The sequence below is a fragment of the Amblyraja radiata genome, chromosome 16 (assembly GCF_010909765.2).
Source record: "Amblyraja radiata isolate CabotCenter1 chromosome 16, sAmbRad1.1.pri, whole genome shotgun sequence".
Lineage (NCBI taxonomy): Eukaryota > Metazoa > Chordata > Chondrichthyes > Rajiformes > Rajidae > Amblyraja > Amblyraja radiata.
The window spans coordinates 7228042-7251854 of NC_045971.1; the positions used below are offsets into that span (position 1 = coordinate 7228042).

The 23813-nt window shown below is 48.6% G+C and overlaps 1 protein-coding gene across 3 annotated transcripts in view; it reads left to right on the forward strand.

Moving 5' to 3' along the window:
• The first annotated feature begins 9734 nt into the window (after positions 1-9734).
• Positions 9735-23813, forward strand: part of LOC116981859 (junction plakoglobin) — a 62567-nt gene continuing 48488 nt past the window's right edge. Inside the window, exon 1 of one of the 3 annotated variants that reach the window (XM_033035000.1) lies at positions 9735-9859. The gene's annotated coding sequence lies outside the window, so the exon portion shown is untranslated. Of the gene's footprint in view, positions 9860-20792; positions 20947-23813 lie in introns of those variants that run through there. The other 2 variants (XM_033035001.1, XM_033035003.1) reach the window with 2 other exon arrangements.

Sequence of the window (23813 nt, forward strand, 5' to 3'; positions counted from 1 at the left end):
GCCTCCACCGCCCTCTGAGGCAGAGAATTCCACAGACTCACCACTATCTGTGAGAAAAAGTGTTTCCTCTTCTCCGACGAGATGGAGAATAGGAAGGAGAATGAGAACTTCGTAACCAGGTGCCAAGGCCACAGCCTTTTCCCCAAAGTTAGCAAGACAAAGGAGATATGTGATGTTTCGGGTCGAGACCCTTCTTCTGAAGAGGGTCTGAAGAAGGGTCTCGACCCGAAACGTCACCTATTCCTTCTCTCCATAGATGCTGCCTCACCTGCTGAGTTTCTCCAGCATTTTTGTCTACCTTCGACTTTTCCAGCATCTGCAGTTCTTTCTTAAACAAGACAAAGGAGATAGTGTTTAAGAAGGAACTGCAGATGCTGGAAAATCGAAGGTAGACAAAAGTGCCGAAGAAACTCAGCGGGTGCAGCAGCATCTATGGAGTGAAGGAAATAGGCAACGTTTCGGGCCGAAACCCTTGGGTTTCGGCCCGAAACGTTGCCTATTTCCTTTAGGTTTCGGCCCGAAACTTTGCCTATTTCCTTTAGGTTTCGGCCCGAAACTTTGCCTATTTCCTTTGGGTTTCGGCCCGAAACGTTGCCTATTTCCTTTGGGTTTCGGCCCGAAACGTTGCCTATTTCCTTCGCTCCATAGATGCTGCCAAACCCGCTGAGTTTCTCCAGCACTTTTGTCTACAAAGGAGATATAATGGACTTTAGGAAGCGTAGATTGAGGGGGGATCTTATAGAAACTTACAAAATTCCAAAGGGGTTGGACAGGCTAGATGCAGGAAGATTGTTCCCGATGTTGGGGAAGTCCAGAACAAGGGGTCACAGTTTAAGGATAAAGGGGAAATCTTTTAGGACCGAGATGAGGAAAACATTTTTCACACAGAGAGTGGTGAATCTCTGGAATTCTCTGCCACAGAAGGTAGTTGAGGCCAGTTCATTGGCAATATTTAAGAGGGAGTTAGATGTGGCCCTTGTGGCTAAAGGGATCAGGGGGTATGGAGAGAAGGCAGGTACAGGATACTGAGTTAGATGATCAGCCATGATCTTATTGAATGGCGGTGCAGGCTCGAAGGGCCGAATGGCCTACTCCTGCACCCATTTTCAATGTTTCTATGTAGCAGTACACAGACCCCAGCCTACATTGGCCGTGTTGAAGTATAGATGGTTGAAAGCTTCAAGTTCCCAGGAGTAAATACCACCAGCAGCTTGTCATGGACCGCCCAGAGAGAAGAGAGCACACCGACACCTCTACTTCCTTAGAAGATTTAGGGATTTCAGCATGTCCTCAACAAATCTTATCAACTTCTACAGATGTGGGGTAGAAATCATTTTACCGGGATGCATCACAGCATGGTTTGGAGACAGCTCCATCCAAGACTGCAAGAAATTGCAGAGAATGGCAGACGCAGCCCGGACCATCACGCCAACCAACCTCCCTCCCATTGACTCCATCTACACTTCACGCTGCCTCGGCAAGCCCAGCAGCATCATCAAGGACGAGTCTCAGCCCCGGCCACTCCCTCTTCTCCCCTCTCCCATCAAGCAAGAGGTACAGAAGTGTGAACACACATGTCTCCAGATTCAGGGACAGTTTCTTCCCAGCTGTTATCAGGCAACTGAACCACCAATTACAGAGGGGTCTTGACCTACCATCCATCTCATTGGACACCCTCGGACTATCTTTAATTAGACTTTACTGGAATTTATCTTGCATTAAACATTAGAAACATAGAAACATAGAAATTAGGTGCAGGAGTAGGCCATTCGGCCCTTCGAGCCTGCACCGCCATTCAATATGATCATGGCTGATCATCCAACTCAGTATCCCGTACCTGCCTTCTCTCCATACCCTCTGATCCCCTTAGCCACAAGGGCCACATCTAACTCCCTCTTAAATATAGCCAATGAACTGGCCTCGACTACCCTCTGTGGCAGAGAGTTCCAGAGATTCACCACTCTCTGTGTGAAAAAAGTTCTTCTCATCTCGGTTTTAAAGGATTTCCCCCTTATCCTTAAGCTGTGACCCCTTGTCCTTGTCTTGTGACCCCTTGTCCTTAAACATTATTCCATTTATCCTGTATCTGTACAATGTGGACGACTTGATTGTAATCATGTATGCAGTCTTTCTGTTGACTGGATAAAATGCCACAGAAAAACATTTCACTTCACCTTGGTACACATGACAATCAATTAAACTAAACTAAAGATAGACACAAAATGCTGGAGTAACTCAGTGGGACAGGCAGCATCTCTGGAGAGAAGGAATGGATGGTGTTTCGGGTCAATAGACACATAGGTGCAGGAGTAGGCCATTCGGCCCTTCGAGCCAGCACCGCCATTCAATGTGATCATGGCTGATCATCCACAGATCAGCCATGATCACATCAAGACCGTTCTTCAGACTGAATGTCATGGGAAAGGGAAATGAGAGATATAGACGGTGATGTAGAGAGATAAAGAACAATGAATGAAAGATATGCAAAAAAGCAACGATGATAAGGGAAACAGGCCATTGTTCGCTGTTTGTTGGGTGAAAACGAAAAGCTAGTGTGACTTGGGTTGGGGGTGGGGCGGAGGGGAGATAGAGATAGAGGGAATGCTGGGGTTTCCTTGAAGTTAGAAAGATCAACATTCATACCACTGGGCTGTAAGCAAACTAAACTAAACTAAACTAAACTAAACTAAACTAACTAGCAGCTTACAGGAAGATGTTGGTGCCAGATATCCCAGGGTTTTTGCATTCCACAAGAGATTTGCTTAGTATTTTGGTCTGAAGTTTACTGTAAATTCTACTTCCTATAAATAGTACAGGGCAGCCTTTTTCTTGCCCAACAGATTGAGCAGGTGCTGCATCGGTTAGACTTTCAGTTAAATCGGATGGTTGTGATCAATTATAGGGCGGCACAGCGGGTAGAACCACTGCCTCACGCCACCAGAGACCCAATTGTTCAATCCTAACCTCAGGTGCTGCCCATGTGGAGTTTGCACGTTCTCCCTGTGGGTTTCATCCGGCTGCTCCGGTTTCCTCCCACTTCCCAAAGACGTGCGGATTTTCAGGTTAATTGGCCCTCTGTAAATTGCCCCTAGTGTGTGCCGGGAGTGGATGAGAACTAGTGATCGATGGTCAGTGTGGACTCGAATATTAATTGCTTGTGTTATTGAATATTATATATTTATTTGTGTGACGTCGCATTTATGGGCTTGCTGCGGTGCAGAGAGCAAGAATTCCACTGTTCCACTGTCGGTACATATGCTCATTAGACACTCTTGACTCTACATGCAAAGACAGTTGAGCAAGATGGACCACTCCTGCGAAATGCAATGGGCTGACGTGTAGTACGCAACGGAGCGGAACGTGGGCCTTTTTTTCATCCATTTTAGTAACCCGACCCAACCCGACTCGCAGTGTAATCAACGTTACGGGGGAACAGTTTGTGTTAATAAATTATAATTCTGAAAATGAGGAGAAGATTTTTCCCAAATAACTTTTATTTTTACGAGGATGTTTCCGTAACCGGCTTCCGTCTCAGCACTAGTATCCTATGGGATCTTTGGTGCGGAGACGTGAGCCGGTTACGGAAATGGGGCCGAAAAATACCCATGAATCTGCCCATGACCGTACTACGTCTTTTTCGTCGAGTGGACTATCTTGCTTTGCTGTAGGATCTTTGGTTATCAGGCAACTGAATCATCCTACTACTGTCTCCCTCATTGGTGACCCTCCGACTATCCTTGATTGGACTTTGCTGGCTTTACCTTGCACTAAACGTCATTCCCTTATCACGTATCAGTACACAGTGAATGGCTCCATTGTAATCATGTATTGTCTTTCCGCTGACTGGATAGCACGCAACAAAAGCTTTTCACTGTACCTCGGTACACGTGACAATAAACTAAACTGAACGAAATAGTTTTGTTGGGTGATATTCCATACTAAAAGAACTGACTGAATTTGCTTTACAGCTTCAGGCTTTGCTCTGATTTTCCACTATATTATGTTTTTTAAATGCATTGAACTTTGAGTCTGAAGAAGGGTCTCGACCCGAAACGTCACCTATTCCTTTGCTCCATAGATGCTGCCTCACCCGCTGAGTTTCTCCAGCATTTTTGTCTACCTTTGATTTTTCCAGCATCTGCAGTTCCTTCTTGAACTTTTTATAATTGTCGGTTATGGTATCAAGTGAGTATTGTGTTTACATATCTGTTGTGCAGCTGCGAATAAGAATGTAATTGTTCTGTTTCGGGACATATCACAGTAAAGTAGTCTGGACTTTTGAGCTCTGCCAATGTAGGAGGAATGTTTTTCATAAATTTCACAACTTTCTTGAACCTGAGCTTCCACTCCAATAGAAGAGGTACTTGATTTAAAATCAATTATAATTGCAGCAATTAAAGTAAGCACATTGACAATTCTGCCCTTCGGACTATCAGAGTGCCAAAGATAGACATAAAATGCTGGAGTAACTCAGAGTTTAAGAAGGAACCGCAGATGCTGGAAAATCAAAGGTAGACAAAAATGCTGGAGAAACTCAGCGGGTGAGGCAGCATCTATGGGGCGAAGGAAATAGGTGGTGTTTCGGGTAGAGACCCTTCTTCAGACTGAGAGTCAGAGGAAAGTGAAACTAGAGATATAGACGGTGATATAGAGAGATAGAGAAAACAAAGGAATGAAAGATATGCAAAAAGGTATCAATGATCAAGGAGTGGTAGAGCCCACAATGGTCCATTGTTGGCTGTGGGCCAGATGATAATGAGTTATAACAATGTGCAATGTATTCAGTTACTAGGTGAGACCCTCCTTCTCATGGTCTATTGTAAATGTGAGGGGAGAGTGAGGAGAGAGAGAGGGGGCAAGAGGGTGAGGGGGAGAGAGAGAGGGGGAGAGAGAGAGGGGGAGAGAGGGGGAGAGAGAGAGGGGAGATGGGGAGAGAGAGGGGGTGAGCGGGAGGGTAGAGATGTGGGGGGAGAGAGGGGGGATAGAGGGGGGAGGTTAGAGGGTGGGGGGGTAGAGGGGGGGGGATTAGTGAGGGGGATGGGGGGATAGAGGGGGGATAGAGAGGGGGGGATAGAGAGGGGGGGATAGAGAGGGGGGGGCTAGAGAGGGGGGGTAGAGAGGGGGGGATAGAGAGGGGGAGAGAGAGAGGGGTGAGAGAGAGGGGCGTGTGAGAGAGGATGAGAGGGAGAGAGAGGGGCGGGGGAGCGAGGGTGGGGGAGAGGGGTGGGTAGAGAGGGGGGGGATAGATGAGGGTGGATAGGGAGGCGAGGGATAGAGAGGGGAGATGAGAGGGGAGATTGAGCGGGGGAGAGAGAGGGGCTGAGAGAGGGGCGAGATGAGAGGGCGGGGCGAATGAGGAGGGGATAGAGAGGGGGAGGAGAGAGGGGGGAGATGAGAGGGTGAGAGAGAGAGGGGGCGTAGAGAGAGATGGGGGAGAGAGAGAGAGGGGGAGAGAGAGAGGGTGAGAGAGGGAGGGGGATGTGAAAGGGGGGGTAGGGGGGGGAGAGAGATAGAGGAGAGAGTTGTGGGGAGAGAGAAAGGAGAGAGGGGGAGGAAGGGAAATTTGTTCTGACCTGTGGAAAATCATTAAACAAAGAATTACAGGCTGCAGTGGAATGTCATAGAACCAGTTTTTAAATTCTACGTCATGTGTGGGAGCCTCGAGATACAGAGAGAATGACTGGCTGATGTTCCACACCTTCTCTGGTCTAGCGTTGTAATTGGTGCTTGAAAGAGAATCATTCTGCCGTCAATAGAGGAGCAGGCAGCAGGAAACCAACTTAATTGCAGCTACTCACAAACAAAGATCATAGATCTTCGAACTCCGCTCTATGATCTTTGATCACAAGGGGGTCGGATATTTAATCATGAAAAGAGCAGAAACATCTCCATTCACAAGTTCACAGGTTATTGGAGTAGAATTAGGCCATTCGGCCCAGCGAGTCTACTCCGCCATTCAATCATGGCTGATCTCTGCCCCCTAATCCCATTTCCCTGCCTTCTCCCCATAATGCTTGACATCCATTCTAATCAGGAATGTGTCTATCTCTGGCCTAAAAATATCCACTGACTTGGCCTCCACAGCCCTCTGTGGCAATGAGTTCCACAGATTAACTACCCTCTGACTAAAGAAGTTCCTCCTCACCTCCTTTCTAAAAGAGCGCCCTTTAAGACTTTAAACGTCTGAAGAATGGTTTTGGCCCAAAACGTCGCCTATTTCCTTCGCTCCATACATGCTGCCTCACCCGCTGAGTTTCTCCAGCATTTTTGTCTACCTTCGATTTTCCACCATCTGCAGTTCCTTCTTAAACAAATCTGAGTTGTCACTGAGTTCTCTGCCCTAGGTGTGAATTATCTGTTATTGAGGCAGTGATTAACCCTGACCGGCCCCAGATCAATACTGGCCCCCAATCACCAATTAGAGTGAACCAAATTATCAAACAATGTATAGAAACGTACTTGGAACATTGGGATAAAGAAACCAAAAGCCAAAGCAGATTAGAATGTTACCGTTCCCTACAAAGAGACTATAAATTGGCAGACTATCTCTCAACTGTTAGAGACATAAAGCAGAGACAGACCCTCGCCAAATACAGGTTAAGTGACCACTATTTGGCAGTTGAAAAAGGAAGACAGAAGAGATTCTGGCAACCAAGAGAAAACAGAATATGCGGCCACTGTTTGACAGATGAGGTTGAAACAGAGGGGCACTTCCTCCTAAAATGCAATAAATTTGACAAAACAAGGAAAGCATACTTTGACAAACTCAGTATGGCAACCCCTGATTTTAAAGAACTAGATGATACATCAAAACTAAGAATAATTTTTGGCGAAGGAAATACGGCACATCTTGGTGCACAATACGTAACAGCATGCCATAACCTGAGAGACGGTGAATGACCAACATGCACATATGTACGCACACACTAATCGACATTAACTAACACTAAGAAATTAATATTGAATTGCTAAACTTGCTATTGTGTTGTACTGCTTACAGCTACAAGAACGTGTAGCAATCAATAAAGGGCTATCGGCCTATTGCAAGTTTATGTACAGGGACATATCTATCCATGCACTGTATACTTGTATTTATACTTATGCATTTCAAATATGTATGTCACGTTTTATACTTTGGCAATATAACAATGTTTTTTTTTATCATGCCAATAAAGTTTTTAAATTGAAATTGAATTGAAATTGAATTGATTAATCATGCTGGGAGGTTGTCTGTACAGATCCACCCACAGGGATACTCCCTACTTTTCACGGCTGGGAGAATCTAGGAATAGGGAGGGAATGTGGAGGATGATGCAGTCATGATACGGATACGTATACGGACCATGCCCAGGCAGATGAGATTAGTTTATCTTGGTCCGTCCACCATCATAGGGATCTACAGGAGTCACTGCCTCAAAAAGGCAGCCAGCATCATCAGAGACCCACACCACCTTGGCCACACATTAAGTTCACTCGTGCCATTGGGAAGAAGGTACAGGAGATAGACACAAAATGCTGGAGTAACTCAGCAGGACAAGCAGCATCTCTGGGGAGAATAGAGAGAGTTGTATAAAATCAAGAGAGGAATAGATTGGGTACAGAGTCTCTTGCACAGAGTAGGTGAATCGAGGACAATAGGCTATAGGTTTAAGGTGAGCGGGGGAAAGATTTAATAGGAATCTGAGGGGTAACTTTTTCACACGAAGGGTGGTAGGTGTATGGAACAAGCTGCCAAGGGAGATAGATGAGGCTGGGACTATTCCAACATTTAAGAAACAGTAAGACAGGTACATGTATAGAAGATGTATAGAAGAAGGTCTGAAGAAGGATCTTGACCCGAATCATGACCCATTCCTTCTCTCCAGAGATGCTGCATGTGTCGCTGAGTTACTCCAGCATTTTGTGTCTATCTTCGGATTAAACCAGCATCTACAGTTCCTTTCTACATGGTGTGGAGGAAAGAACTGCGGATGCTGGTTTAAATCTAAGGTGGGTAAATCTGAAGAAGGGTCTGTCACCCATTCCTTCTGTCCAGAGATCCTTCCTACATGGTACATATATAGGACAGGTTTGGTGGAATTTGGACCAAACGCGGACAGGTGGGACTAGTGTAGCTGGGACATGTGGGCCGGTGTGGGCAAGTTGGGCCGAAGGGCCTGTGTCCACGCTGTATCACTCTATGGCTCCATGACCAGCATGGGTTTCTTGTCCCTGCAGTCAAGTCAAGTCAAGTCACTTTTATTTCTATAGCACATTTTAAAAAACAACTCTCGTTGACCAAAGTGCTTTACATTGGTGGAGGTACTAACGTTACACAACAGTGGTTCATGGATTAAGTACATACATAAATACATACATATAGCCCTCCCTCAGAGGACGTCAAGAAAGGCTTGAGAGTAAAGATGAGTTTTAAGTCTCGACTTAAAAAAGTCGATGGAGGTGGCAGTTCTGATGGGAAGAGGGATGCTGTTCCACAGTCTAGGAGCTGCAACCGCAAAGGCGCGGTCGCCCACGAGCTTATGCCTAGACCGCGGGATGTTCAGTAACCCCAAGTCGGACGATCTGAGGGACCTGGAGGTGGTGTGGTGGGTAAGCAGACTTTTGATGTAGGTGGGGGCAAGCCCGTTAAGGGTTTTGTAAACATAAAGGATCTTGAAATTTATTCAGAACCACACAGGGAGCCAGTGGAGAGAGGCCAGGATCGGGGTGATGTGGTCCCTTTTTTCGGGTGCCCGTCAGGAGTCTCGCTGCGGCGTTTTGGATCAGTTGCAGGCAGGACAGGGAAGATTGGCTGATGCCGGTGTAAAGGGAGTTGCAGTAATCGAGACGGGAGAAGATAAATGTGTGGGATGATCTTTTCGAGGCCGTCAAACTGGAGAAATTGTTTTATTTTAGCTATCGTCCGAAGCTGGAAGAAGCTCGCTTTTACCACGGCATTGACTTGTTTGTCGAATTTCAATGCTGAGTCAAATATCACGCCAAGGTTTTTGACGTGAGGTTTGAGTAATGGGGTAAGGCTTCCAAGGCTGCCTGCTATCGTTTTGATTGAGTCCGAGGGGCCAAGTAGGATGACTTCAGACTTACTCTCGTTTAGTTGGAGGAGGTTCTGGGCCATCCAACACTTTATATGCTCAAGGCAGTGGAAAAGGTTAAGTAGATTTGATCGGTTGTTGGGCTTCAGGGGGAGATAGAGTTGGGTATCGTCTGCACAGCAATGGAAGGAAATGCTGTGCCTTTGAATGACTTGGGGAGCATATACAGGGAGAAGAGAATGGGGCCAAGGATGGAACCTTGTGGAACCCCGCAGCAGAGGCTAACTGGGGAGGAGAAAGAGTTGCCTATGTTAGTAGAGAAACTCCTACCTTTGAGGTAGGAGATGAACCAGCTCAGGGCAGTGCCATCAATACCAACCCCGCACCGGAGACGGTCAATTAGTCAGTGTGGGAGGTTGTCAGGGCGGGGACACACCTGGCCCAGGTGAGACACACCTGGCCCACGCCTCGGGTGCGGCCGCGCAGGCGCACACGGGGCCCGCCCCGTCCGGCCGGAGACTGGCGTCGCCCTGAGCCAATGGGAGACGGGGCGGGGACAGCTCCGGCCAATGGGCGCGGCCGGGGGGCGGGACCTCCCCGGGGAGGGCGGGGACCTCGCGGGCCGGGCCAATGGGAGCGCGGCTGGCCGGCAGAGTGACGGCGCTGTGGGCCAATGGGCGGGGAGGCAGGGGGCTGGGCGCGGGGCTGGGGCCCGAGTGGCGGCGGCTCTTTGTTCAGGCGGCGGCGGCGTCAGCGTCAGTGGCGGGACAGCGGACACTGAACAGGTGAGAGCGGACATTGGGCAGGTGAGAGCGGACATTGGACAGGTGAGGTGCAGCCCCGCTGGTCACTGGCTTGGGACGGTGCGCGGACAGTGTCCGGAGCGGCGGACAGGTGAGCGGCTGGTCCCCGGCTCCGGGCAGGTGCCGCTGGTCACCGGCTTCGGGCACTAGTGTCCGGAGCGGCGGCCCAGGGCGTGGCCGGCTACCTGATCCCCCCCCAGGGCGACGCGCTGCTGTCGGCGGGCGATGGGTCAGGGCCGCGCCCCGTCCCCTCACTTGTCAGGGCTAGGATGGTCATTGTGACGGGCCGAGCGGCCGCTCACCCACTGGTCGCCAGCGGAGTTTGAGAAGTTACCGCGTCCGTCCCCCTCTCCCCCCCCCCCTTCTTGTCCCGGGGCTCCCCGTCCCGGCACCGCCCCGTCCCGGGGACGCCAGTGCTGGACACGGGTCACAATGTGTTACATTAACCCCACTGTGGAGCAGCCCACAGGCTGCCTCACTGACCGCGGTGGGAAACCACGGCAGGCGGGCAGACAGGACAATGGCCGGGGAAGGGCGCGGTGTCGTCGGGAGAAATCTCAACAATCCGCGGCTGTTTGTCCCAGGACTGAGACCCGGCCCACAGAGAAAGCAGAGGCTTCACCTCGGCATGTGGGGGCATCGGACTCATTCCACCCCTTCCCCTCCCCCATAGCCCTCCGCCCCCCTTCGTCATCCCCTATATTTTCCCCCTCCCCTATATTTCCTCCTCCCCCCTATATTCCACCCCTATATCTCCCCTCCCCCCCCGGCCGCATACACCCGGGGGCATCTGACTCATTCCACTGACCTCACCTCTTTCTCCCCCAATACCTGCCCCTACCCCCATACCCGACCTCTCCCACTCCTCATTTACTGCCCCCCCTCCCACTCGTCCTCTCCCACGCTTCAATCATCCCGACCCAACGCCATCGATAAGCCCCCCCCCCACTGTCATCGATGTGGACCCTTGCCTGGATCAATGGATGACCTGAGCAGTCAGCGTGCGGCCCTTGTTTTTGCACAGCCACTCCTGTCATTGTGTAATATTCTAATGGATCAGTGACTGTGACTCCGTTTCTGCAAACTTCTGGAGGGTAATTGGAACTAATGGGGAATGTCCTACGTCGGGCTACCAGCCTGGGAGTGTATGGGAGGTGAGCATATGGTAGGTGTAAATAATGCATTGTGTGTAATTAGCTGAGGAGTTTAAGGTCCCATTATTCCACAAAGGGACCTTTCTGTACAAAATAAACTAATCTCCTCTCTTGCCCACCATGGATCCATATGCCTCTTCAATGCCACCTATTGAATCTCTCCACCACCACCCCTGGCAGAGCCTTCCAGGCCCCCACCACCCTCTGTGGGACAAAAAAAACCCCCACACTCCTCACATCCCCTATGAACTTTCCCCCTCCCCCACCCGAATTCTCCAACTTTCACTGTCTTTCTGATTAGTTTTACTCATTGTTTGCCTCCTTGTCACCCAGCTAGCAGTGAACCATTCTACGTTTCCTGCTTTGATCTTTCATTTTCACACCTCACCCCTCCATATCTCTAGACTTTCTCTCCCCTGGCTCACAGTCTGAAGAAGGGTCTCAACCCAAAACATCACCCATTCCTTCTCTCCAGAGATGCTGCCTGTCCAGAGATGCTGCCTGCCTGAGCCAGTCCAGCATTTTGTGTCTATCTTCGGTGTAAACCAACATTTGTTGTTCCTCCTACACTTTAAAGCTCTGGCGTCTGGTCTTTCACGTGGAGTGCACAGAAACCTGTCCTCTAGCCCACCATGTCCATGCTGACCATCCATTTATCAGCACTTGGTCTGTAAACTTCTACTTTGTTGAGTCGAGTGTAGAAACAAATAATTGCAATTGCTGGTTTACAAACGAGGTCACAAAGTACAGGAGTAACTCAGCAGATCAAGGCAGATCTGTGGAGAACAGGGAGAGGTAGCGATTCAGGTTGGGTCCTTTCTTCCTACTGGTGAAGTTTGAAGAAAGGTCCTGACTTGAAGTGTAACCTGTCCCATGTTCTCCACAGGCACTGACTGACTTGTTGAGTTACTCCAGCATGTTGCTTCTTTTTGTTTCCCTTGTGAAGTGTTTTGGTTTGTACGATAAATGCTGAAGGGATTTGTAAAAGGGTTTATAATTGATTGAAAAAGAAAACACAGAGTGCTGGAGTAACTCAGCGGGTCAGGCAGCATCTGTGGAGAACATGGATAGGTGGTGACGTTTCACAGAGTGCTGGAGTAACTCAGCGGGTCAGGCAGCATCTGTGGAGAACATGGATAGGTGACATTTCACAGAGTGCTGGAGTAACTCAGCGGGTCAGGCAGCATCTGTGGAGAACATGGATAGGTGACGTTTTGGGTCGAGACCCTCTCGTCTGATGAATGCATTGGCCTGTCTTCGTCAGTCTCCTTTCAAAGCTCCCACTTCATCCCCACCTGTACAATTGTGAAGGTTACATTTAACATCTAGTGGTGGGAGAGGTATTATTTCAAAAGTGAGATGTGTGGGAAACCTCATGAAGTGTGATTCATGAACGGGTCAGAGACTGATTTAGCAATTGCTATATCCCAGCTGTCTACCTTTTCCTGCATTTGTTGCCTGGATTAGGGGATCACAACATTCTGGAGTAACTCAGCGGGTCAGACAGCATCTGTGGAGAAAAGGAATAAGCGATGCTGTCTCGCTGAGTTACTCCAGCTTTTTGTGCCTGTCTTCGGTTTAAACCAGCGTCTGCAGTTCCTTCCAACACACTGGATTAGAGGGTTTTGGCCGGAAGGAGAGGATGTATAAATGTATTGTTTTCTCTGGAGTGTTGGAAGCTGAGGTTATATGTGATAGCAGTATATAAAATATGAGAGGTGTTGGTGGTGCAGTCAATGAGAACAGTCCCTCTCACCCAGTGTGACAATGTCTAGAACTAGAGGCCATCGCTTTAAGATGAGAGGGGCAAATTCAAAGGAAATATGCAGGGCAAGTGTATTTTTACAGGGAGTGGTGGTTGCCTGGTGGAAGTCAGCGGGTTGGGCAGTATCTGTGGAGGGAAATGAACAATGTTTTGGGGTGGAATCCTCCTTCAGAGTGTACATTTCCCTCCACAGATGCTGAGTTCTTCCAACTCTTCAATCTTAACTGGGTTACATGTTAAATTGATTTGAGAGATTGGTCACAGAGAGTGGTGAGTCTATCGAATCTCACAGAGAGTGGTGAGTCTGTGGAATTCTTGGCCCCTGGTTCTGGACTCGCCCCACATTGGGAACATTTTCCCTGCATCTAGCTTGGCCAGTCCTTTTATAATTTTATATGTTTCTACAAGATTGCCCCTCATCCTTCTAAATTCCAGTGGAGTCCAGAACCTGTCTGAATCTCCGCCTTCCCCAGCTTGCTTAATTGCTTGGAGATAGATACAAAATGCTGGAGTAACTCTGGGTCAGGCAGCATCTCTGGAGAAAAGGAATAGGTGACTTTTTGTGTTGAGTCCATTGTTGAGACTTTCTGAGATTTTGGACCATCCAGCATCTATATTTGGTGACTTGTGTGTGTATATTGGATAGAGTCAAAAGTGTGTGGAGCCAATTGATATCAAAATAATTGGTGGTTGATTTTAGTGATCACAACTATCTTCGTCTGGTTGGTTTGGTTCATGCATGCATTAAGGGAACGTGCGTAGGAAGGAACCACGAGAGGCTGGAGTAACTCAGCGGGACCACCAGTCTGAAGAAGGATCTGGACCTAAAACATCACCCGTTCCTTCCCTCCAGAGATGCTGCCTGTCCCGCCAAATTACTCCAGCTTTTTGTGTCTATCGACATTAACTTGCCGTGGTTTAAGATATATGGATTGTGCATCTATCTGTGAAAAGTTAAAACCTGTAAAATTATAAATAGCTTGTGTTTTAGTGTCTATATTGGCTATTTGGCTTGTTACCGATCTGAAATCTGTGGGTGGTCGGGGTGTGTACAAAGGAACTGCAGATGCTGGTATATGCCGAAGATAGACACAAGGTGCTGGAGTAACTCGGAGGGTCAGGCAGCGTCTCAGGGGAAAAAAAGGATGGGTGATGTTTTCAGTCGGAAAACCCTGACAGACTGGGTGCGGTTAGGGTGTGTGTGTGTGTGTGTGTTAGGGAAAGTACAGCCTCCCTGAACTTCCTGAAAAACCCAAATCTGGAGAGAATGTCAAAGAAAAGTTCCTCAAATGTTGCTGCCTCCTCAAATGTCTGCATGAAGTTTCTACATGAAGTAGTCTCACTCTTTATACTGTATCCGTACATAATGGACATCTTGATTGTAATCGTGTATAGTTTTATAATGTATAGCACGCAACAAAAGCTTTCTGGTGTACCTCTGTACCCGTGACAATAAGCAGGAGGCACGGTGGTGCAGCGGTAGAGTTGCTGCCTCACAGCGCCACTGACCCGGGTTCGATCCTGACTACGGGTGCTGTCTGTACGGAGTATGCACGTTCTCCCTGTGACCTGCGTGGGTTTTCTCCGGGTACTCCGGTTTCTGCCCACACTCCGAAAGCATAGCGGTTTATAGGTTAAATGGCTTTGGTAAAATTATAAATTTAACCTGGTGTGTGTAGGATAATGTTAAGCCCCTGTCCCACTTAGGAAACCTGAACGGAAACCTCTGGAGACTTTGCGCCCCACCCAATGTTTCTGTGCGGTTCCCGGATGTTGCAGGTGGTTGCCGGAGGTTGCACGTAGTGGAAGTAGGTAGGGAGACTGACAAAAACCTCCAGGAACCGCACGGAAACCTTGGGTGGGGCGCAAAGTCTCCAGAGGTTTCCGTTCAGGTTTCCTAAGTGGGACAGTGGCATTAGTGTGCGGGGATTGCTGGTTGGCACAGACTCGGTGGGCCGAAGGGCCTGTTTCTGCACTGTATCTCCAAACTAAACTAAATAACAAATGAAACTGAACTAAAATAAGCTGCCTAAGAATCCAAACTGTTGTCGAGGGAAGTCATCCCCAATTCTATGGGACTGTCGGAACGGAGGAGGAAAAGATTATATTGCAATTCCTGTCAATTATAAATAATCATCAGTTTCAAATCTGTGGCTTGTGGTTTTTTGATTGCTTGGCACACTTTATACTTGTGAAGTCTGGGTGTGTGCGCTCTGGGAATATCAGCCATTCAACGTCGGAATCACAAGAAGGATTGTTATCTTAAAGAAACCCCCAGAAAATACTGAATTGTGATGCTCTTTTGTTTCCTACTTGGCGATGTGTGTATTGTACCAAATGTAAAAGAGGGATCCCAACATGAAACATTGTCTCTGCATTCCCTCCACGTACGAACATTGACTTCTCTTCTTCTTCTTTCATGTGGCGTGCACAGCCTAAAGTTGTTGGACAACTTGTTCTATTTGATCTTCCGTTTGTGCACGTCGAGTTGATTGCATTAGTAGAAACAGGGAAGGTTGCAATCTTCCACCCCATTGACTTCTCTAACTTCAAGCAACCCTTGCTTTCCCTCTCTCTCCATCTCTCCCCCTTCCTAGTTCTCCGACCAGTCTTACTGTCTCCAACTACATTTTATATCTGTTTGCTTTGTTGTTAGATTCTCCCAGCTAACAATCTGTTCTACATTTCCTTGACTCCATTCCCTTTGTCCTAATTTCGCACCTTACACTTCCTTATCTATGTATCTCCCTCTCCCCAACCAGTCTGAAGAAGGGTCTCGACCCGAAACGTCACTCATCCCTTCTCTCCAAAGATGCTGCCTGTCCCACTGAGTCACTACAGTACTTTGTTAGTCACTCGAGGGTCTGGTATCTGTGTCCCTGTGCAAGAGGAAGGGTGTGGTCTGATCCATGGGACCTTGCTTGACCTTCACCATTATGTCCATCCCCCACCAAAGACCAAGGCTTGCTGATGTTGAGGGGGTGACGGTGACTTCTTTCTGTTTCTCTCCTAGTTTTGTTTGATCAAAACTGCCCGTGGGTCTTTGTGCTCCAGTGTTAATGCAGAGGTTGGACCTGTTGGACCCAGGTATCACTGCGAGACCCACTCACCTGTGGACACTGCGGAGAACAGGAGGGTGGCAATGTTTAGTTTACTTCAGAGAAACAGCACGGAAACAGGCCCTTCGGCCCACCAAGTCTGCACCAACCAGTGATCCCTGCACTATCCTACACACACACACACTAGGGGCAATTTACAATTATACCGAAGCCAATTAACCTGCAACCCTGTACGTCTTCGGTTTGTGGGATGAAACCGGAGCACCCGGAGAAAACCACGTGGTTACAGGGAGAACGTGCAAACTCCATACAGACAGCACCCGTAGTCAGGATCAAACCCGGGACTCTGGCGCTGTGAGGCAGCAAGTCTATCCGCTGCACCACCGTGCCACTGTCAATACAACCTTGTTCTCACAACTTGTTGTCGGTGAGGTTTGCCGGTGAGTTTATGCAGTGTGTGAGTCATCATTGGGAAGGGCAGGTACGAGATACGTGCTCCAGCAAATGTCGAGAGCGAACTCTGGCAGTTTCATATTGCAGTGAAACTAGAAAACTGCTGGCCCCACCCAGGTGGTGAACAAACGCTCACCCTGCCTTCTCATTTGCCTCCTTTTCCCAAAAGCACATATTTCATCCACCTTTTAGTTTAGAGATACAGCATGGAAACAGGCCCTTCGGCCCACCAGGTCCATGCTGAGTAGCAATCCCCACACACTAACACTATCCTACACACTAGGGACAATTTACATTTATACCGAAGCTGATTAACCGTCAAACCTGTAGGTCTTTGGAGTGTGCGGGGATACCAGAGCACCCGGGGAAAACCCACGCAGGTGACGGGGAGAACGTGCAAACTCCGTACAGACAGCACCCGTAGTCGGGATGGAACCCGGGTCTCTGGCGCTGTGAGGCAGCAGCTCTACCGCTGTGCCACCGTGCTGCCCCAGTCATTATCCTGGACTCGCAAAAGCCTGTGTTGCTGGAACCTTGAGCAATAAACAAACTGCTGGAGCGACTCAGCGGGTCAGGTTGTAGGAAAATAGGCAGATGATGTTTCGGGTCAGCACCCGACTGTAGGCCCTCTGGTGAAGATGATCCCACTGTTGTTGGGGAGGGAGTTTCATTATTTGGGCCTGATGATTATATTAACCGAAAAGAGAGATAAAATGCTGGAGTAACACAACGGGACAGGCAGCATCTCTGGATAGAAAGAATGGGTGACGTTTCGGGTCGAGACCCTTCTTCAGACTCGGATGTCAGCCAGAGATACTGCCTGTCCCGCTGAGTTACTCCAGCTTTTTGTGTGTATCTTTGGTGTAAACCAGCAATTATATTAACCAAGGTACACAAAATTGCTGGGGAAACTCAGCGGGTGCAGCAGCATCTATGGAGCGAAGGAAATAGGCGACGTTTCGGGCCGAAACCCTTCTTAAGACTTCGATATTCCAGCATCTGCAGTTCCCTTTTGAACACAATTATATTAACCAATCTGGATCTTGTGTGAGTTTGGGGGGGGGGGTGCCTGCAGGTGATGGTGTCCAGTGTACCTGAGCCGGATGGGGTTGGGAGGTTTGCAAATTATAGTAGAATTAGGCCATTCGGCCCATCGAGTCTACTGCATCATTCAATCATGGCTGATCTCTGCCTCCTAATCCCATTTTCCTGCCTTCTCCCCATAACCCTTGACACCCGCTCTAATAAAGAATCTGTCTATCTCTGCCTTAAAAATATCCACCGACTTGGCCTCCACAGCCCTCTGTGGCAATGTGTTCCACAGATTCACCACCCTCTGACTAAAGAAATCCCTCCTCACCAAGCCTTGAGATTCAGTGCAGCACCGGATAGTCAAGTCCGTGCTCAGATGGTGACTGAATGATTGTTTAGGACAGTTGGAGTGTCCACCAAGTGGGCTGCTTTATCCTGGGTTAGACTTTAGAGATACAGCACGGAAACAGGCCCTTCAGCCCACTGAGTCCATGCTGTGTAGCAATCGCCCTTTCACTAGCACTATCCTACGCACACGAGGGACAATTTTTACCAAAATCAATTAACCGATAACCCTGCACGTCTTTGGTGTGTGGGAGGAACCAGGCGAAAACCCACGCAGGTCATGGGGAGAGCATACAAACTCTGTACAGACAGCACCCGTGGGCACGATCAAACCCGGGTCTCTGGCGCTGTGAGACGGCAACTCTTGGTTTCTTGGTCCTCCAAAATATTCCCAGTGTACCCAATCATAGAAACTTACAAAATTCTTAAGGGGTTGGACAGGCTAGATGCAGGAAGATTGTTCCCGATGTTGGGGAAGTCCAGGACAAGGGGTCACAGCTTAAGGATAAAGGGGAAATCCTTTAGGACCGAGATGAGAAAAACATTTTTCACACAGAGAGTGGTGAATCTCTGGAACTCTCTGCCACAGAAGGTAGTTGAGGCCAGTTCATTGGCTATATTTAAGAGGGAGTTAGATGTGGCCCTTGTGGCTAAAGGGATCAGGGGGTATGGAGAGAAGGCAGGTACAGGATACTGAGTTGGATGATCAGCCATGATCATATTGAATGGTGGTGCTGGCTCGAAGGGCCGAATGGCCTACTCCTGCACCTATTTTCTATGTTTCTATTCCAAATGGAATTTAAACTGGAGGTGGTGGAGGGAGGACTTAAGCCAGGAAGGGTTTTTGGGAAGAAAGAGCCACCTTAAATTTAGTTGCGTCTGGTTGGGTAACTATGGTAGGGTGATACCTCTGTATCACCACATACCTCTACCGCTGCGCCACCATGCTGCCTCAGTAGTTTAGTTGAGTTCTGTTACATTATGGAACAATACAGCACAGGAAGTTAGTTTAGTTTATTGTCACGATTACCGAGGTGCAATGAAGGGCTTTTGTTGCGTGCGATCCAGGCAGCAGAAAGACAATACATGATTACCATTGAGCCGTTTACAATGTATAGAACGTGGCCTTCGGCCGTCCAGTGGCAAATGTGAAACTAATCTCCTGTGGTTGGGAATCAAGTGGCTCATTGCTGCTTTATCTTTACTTTGAAACTTATTTAAGCTGCGGGTTGTACTCTGTTACTCTGTTCCCTGACACACCCTTCGCCTGTCTGTGAGTATTTCCGACAGATGTGTGGAAAAATAAAATGGAGAATGCTCGCCACCACTGGCGTCTCACCCCCCCCCCCCCCCCCCCCCCCCGCCCCCCCCCGTTTGTTCTCTTTGTTCCTCCAGCTATGATCTAGTGCTGTGCTGATTCAGCAGTACTTGGAGTTGTGTAGAGATATCACAACATAGCGAGCTTGGCTGGGACTCCTCCCTGTAATAAGCTGCGCTTGAAAACACAGTGTGGGCTGATTCCCAGCGCTTCAGGCAACAAACTCCCACTGGTTAGTTAACTCTACGAGGCTGCCTGAGTCAGGACAACAGATTGTGGATGTTCAAAGCTGACATGGACACTGAGATCAGACACAAAATGCTGGAGTAACTCAGCGGGACTGGCAGTATCTCTGGAGAGAAGGAATAGAAACATAGAAAATAGGTGCAGGAGGAGGCCATTCGGCCCTTCGAGCCAGCACCACCATTCAATGTGATCATGGCTGATCATCCCCAATCAGTACCCCGTTCCTGCCTTCTCCCCATATCCCCTGACTCCGCTATCTTTAAGAGCCCTATCTAGCTTTCTCTTGAAAGTATCCAGAGAACCTGCTTCCACCGCCCTCTGAGGCAGAGAATTCCACAGACTCACCACTCTCCTCGTCTCCATTCTAAATGGCTTACTCCTTATTATTAAATGGAGTACTGCGGCATGGTGGCGCTTTAGAGGGCCAGAGGCCCGGGTTCCATCCCGACTATGGGTGCTGTCTGTACGGAGTTTGCATGTTCTCCCTGCAACCGCGTGAGTTTTGCCTGGGACCATGTGGATTTTCCCCAGGGTGCGCTGGTTTCCTCCCACACTCCAAAGACGTGCAGGTTTGTCGGTTAATTTGGCTTAATAAGTCACGGGAAATTTGTCCCTAGTGTGTGTGTGTGTGTAGGATAGTTTTAGTGTGCGGCGATCGCTGGTCGGCGTGGGCTGAAGGGACTGTTTCCGCGCAGTATCACTAAACTAAATTTAACTAAACTAAAAAATATTTTGCAGCCACAAAGAGCACGGGTTTTCCCCCAGGGTTCCTGGCCAATGTTTACACCCCATCCACCAACACGAGTTATGGGGTTTGCTGTGTGTATATTGCCGGCTGTGGCAGCATCCTGCAACTCAGTGAGCAAATCACGCTGTCATCTTGAGCTTGTGAAAGATCAGGAGTGTTTTATTGTCATATGTCCCAAAACGGGATAATTAAGTTCTCACTTGTAGCAGCACAACAAGTACGAAAACACAGTACTCTGCGAACAAAAATACATTTGGGTGTGTAGGAAGGAACTGCAGACACTGGTTTACACAAAAAAATGCTGGAGTAACTCGGCATCTCTGGAGAAAAGGAATAGGCGACGTTTCGGGTCGAGACTCTTCCTCGCCCTTTCCTGTTCTCCAGAGATGCTGCCTGACTTGCTCTAGCACCTTGTGTCTATCTTCAAAAACAAGTTCTGTGTGTGTGGTATGCGTACATTAAAAAAAACCCAAGCAATGAAGCTTTTCTCTGTACCTCGCTACATGTGACATTAAACTTGATAAAACTAAAACTAATAGTGCAAAGACAACAACAATGCCTATGAAGTTTGCAGCTTACTTTGTGGTTGTGGTGTTTAATAGCCTGGTGGCTGTAGTGTTATTCTGTCTCTCCTTTGTTTCTGGAGGCCGGCGGTGTACTTGTTAGTGTTTAAGAAGGAACTGCAGATGCTGGAAAATCGAAGGTACACAAAAATGCTGGAGAAACTCAGCGGGTGCAGCAGCATCTATGGGGCGAAGGAAATAGGCAACGTTTTGGGCCGAAACAGTTAGTGTGGGAGTTGTCGGGCGGCTGTGCGAGGGTTAATGGCGTTTTGTTGACTGCGCCACTAGGGTTGGAGCTGGAATGGGCTGCTTGCCACTGATTGTTCTGCTGAGGCAGGGAGGAAGTCAGGATTCAGCTGCTCAACCTTCCGACAAGAAGCAGAAGTGGCGAGCTCCGGCACTTCGGTACGGTCACAGAACTCCAGCAGGTTTGGTCGCGGCGTTTCACTGCCTTGCCCCGGTAACAAAACGGGGAAGTAAAGCCGCCGCAGCTGTTGAACAAGTTTGTCATTTGGGAACTTTAATTCTGACGCGGGCCCCTAGGGATGGCTTGAAGCTGGTCGTTGCCCTACGCTGAAGACAGACACAAAAGAGTAACTCAGCGGGACAGGCAGCATCTCTGGAGAGAGGTCTTTCAAATTATGAGAGGGATAGACAGAGTTGACGTGGATATGCTTTTTCCATTGAGGGTAGGGAAGATTCAAGCAAGAGGACATGATTTGAGAATTAAGGGACAAAAGTTTAGGGATAACATGAAGGGGAACTTCTTTACTCGGAGAGTGGTAGCTGTGTGGAATGAGCTTCCAGTGGAAGTGGTGGAGGCAGGTTCGATTTTATCATTTAAAAATATATTGGATAGGTATATGGATGGGAAAGGAATGGAGGGTTATGGACTGAGTGCAGGTAGATGGGACTAGGGGAGAATAAGTGTTCGGCACGGACTAGAAGGGCCGAGATGGCCTGTTTCCGTGCTGTAATTGTTATATGGTTATAGAAGGAAAGGGTGAAGTTTCGGCTTGAGACCCTTCTTCAGATTCGTTGGTTGTCCATTCTAACGGGGGGCATCTTCCCTATTGCCACCAGCTCTAAACCCTTGAACTTCCAACCCAGATGAACAAAGGGAACACCTTCGCCAGAGGGATTGTAGCAATTCCCCGGGCTGCAGAGTTGGCCAATTGTCACACCCTTTGATTTCTACGAGATCCTAAACTCAGCGTCTCGCTTTTTAGTTTAGTTTCAAGATACAGGGCGGAAACAGGCCCTTCAGCCCACCCGACTCTGCGCTGACCAGCGATCCCCGCACACTGACAATATACTACACACACCAGGGACAATTTACAATTCTTACCGAAGTCAATTGACCTACAAATCTGCACCTCTTTGGAGTGTGGGAGGAAACCGGAGCACCCGGAGAAAACCCACGCGGTCACAGGGAGAACGTGCAAACTCCGTACAGACAGCACCCGTAGTCAGGATCGAACCCGGGTCTCTGGCGCTGTGAGGCAGTAACTCTACTGTTGCTGCACTGATCAAAGATAATGTAATGCCACGATTCTCATGAGAACAGGTTTGGGAGGACACTGGGTGAGGTTGGTTATCTTGGTTATCCAGGCATGAAAGACAAAGTGGATCCTGGTTCTGTCAGTCAGTGGTGATTGTATAGGGAATTATGGTGTGAACGGTGCTTGAGCAAATCACAAGGTGCAGGAAGAACCCAGGTGGTCAGACAGCATCTGTGGAGGGAATGCACAGATGACGTTTCTGGTCGGGACCCTTCAGACTGATTGGAGTAGGGGGGGGTGGGGGGAGAAACTGGAACAGGTATGTGGAGTGGGGGTGGGGGGGGGGGGTTCCTCCAGCACTTTAATTCACGATTCCAGCATCTGCAGTCTCTTGGGGCTCCACTCTGCGAGAGGAGATGTGTGTTTTTAAGTCGAGCCTGTTTATCCCGCTGGGACATTCCTGACTGATTTACAGCCAAGGAAGTTGTTTTTTTTTTAAAAGTTGAGATTGTTTTTCCTGTTGCTGGCTGATCTGTAAATCTGTGACCGTTGTTTGGGGATGCCGAGAGAATGGACTGAGCCGGTGGCAAAGGGTGTTTGTTAGGTTTGTGTTTGAAGTTACTTGGTGTTGTGATGTGTTGTTTACGCCATTGTTTGTCCAGCAGTTTGTGCTGGCGTTTTGATGCCCGCATTAAGATGTCTTCCATGTCTTGTGAGGTTTGAACTGGAATATGGACACAAAAAGCTGGAGTGACTCAGCGGGACAGGCAGCATCTCTGGAGAGAAGGAATGGGTGACGTTTCGGGTCGAGACCCTTCCTTCGGACTGAAAGTCATGGGAGAGGGAAACGAGAGATATAGACGGTGATGTCGAGCAAACGGATGAAAGATATGCCAAAAAAAGTAGTGATGATAAAGGAGGCAGCTCATTGTTATCTGTAGCTGGGTGGGGGAGGGATGGAGAGAGACTGAATGCAGGTTGGTTAGAAAAATCAATGTTCATACCACTGGGCTGTAAGTGATAGGTGGATACATGACGGGGGCGATAGGCAGATGGTTTGGCCAAGACCAGATATAAAAAGACAAAACGTATGAGATAAGGATAAAAGTGCAAATTATCCTAGAGGAAGCTAGAGGAAGGAATGTAGTTGTGAGGGGGGGGGGGGGGGAAATGGGTGCAAGTCCAGCTGGGGCAGAGCTGGTAGAGCTGGTAAAGCCACTGTCTCACGGTGCCAGAGACCTGTGTGCTGTCTGTGTGGAGTGTGCACGTTTTCCCTGTGACTGCTAAAGATGTGCGGGTTTGTTGGTTAAAGGGCCTCTGTAATTTGCTCCAGGTGTGTAGGGGCTGCGTGCGAAAGCGGGATAACATTTGGGAGAACCAGTGGGAACGGGTGACTAATTGTCGCCATGGACTCGATGGGTGGAAAGGCCGGTATCTAAGTTGTATCGAAGGGCCTGTTTCCAAGCTGTATTTTTTCTATCAGTTAACGGTGCAGGTCTCAATATGTATAGGAAAGAACTACAGATGCTGGTTTAAACCGAAGATGGACACGGAATGCTGGAGTAACTCAGCGGGACAGGCAACATCTCCGGAGACAAGGAATGGGTAACGTTTCAGGTCAGTTTGAAGAAGGGTCTCGAGCCGAAACATCACCCATTCCTCCTCTCCAGAGATGCTGCCTGTCCCGCTGAGTTACTCCAGCTTTCTGTGTCTTCCTTAGACACAATATATGATTGGGATTTGATTGAATCTCATCCTATGGAGCAGAATGTGCAGTGGTGAAATGCCCAGGA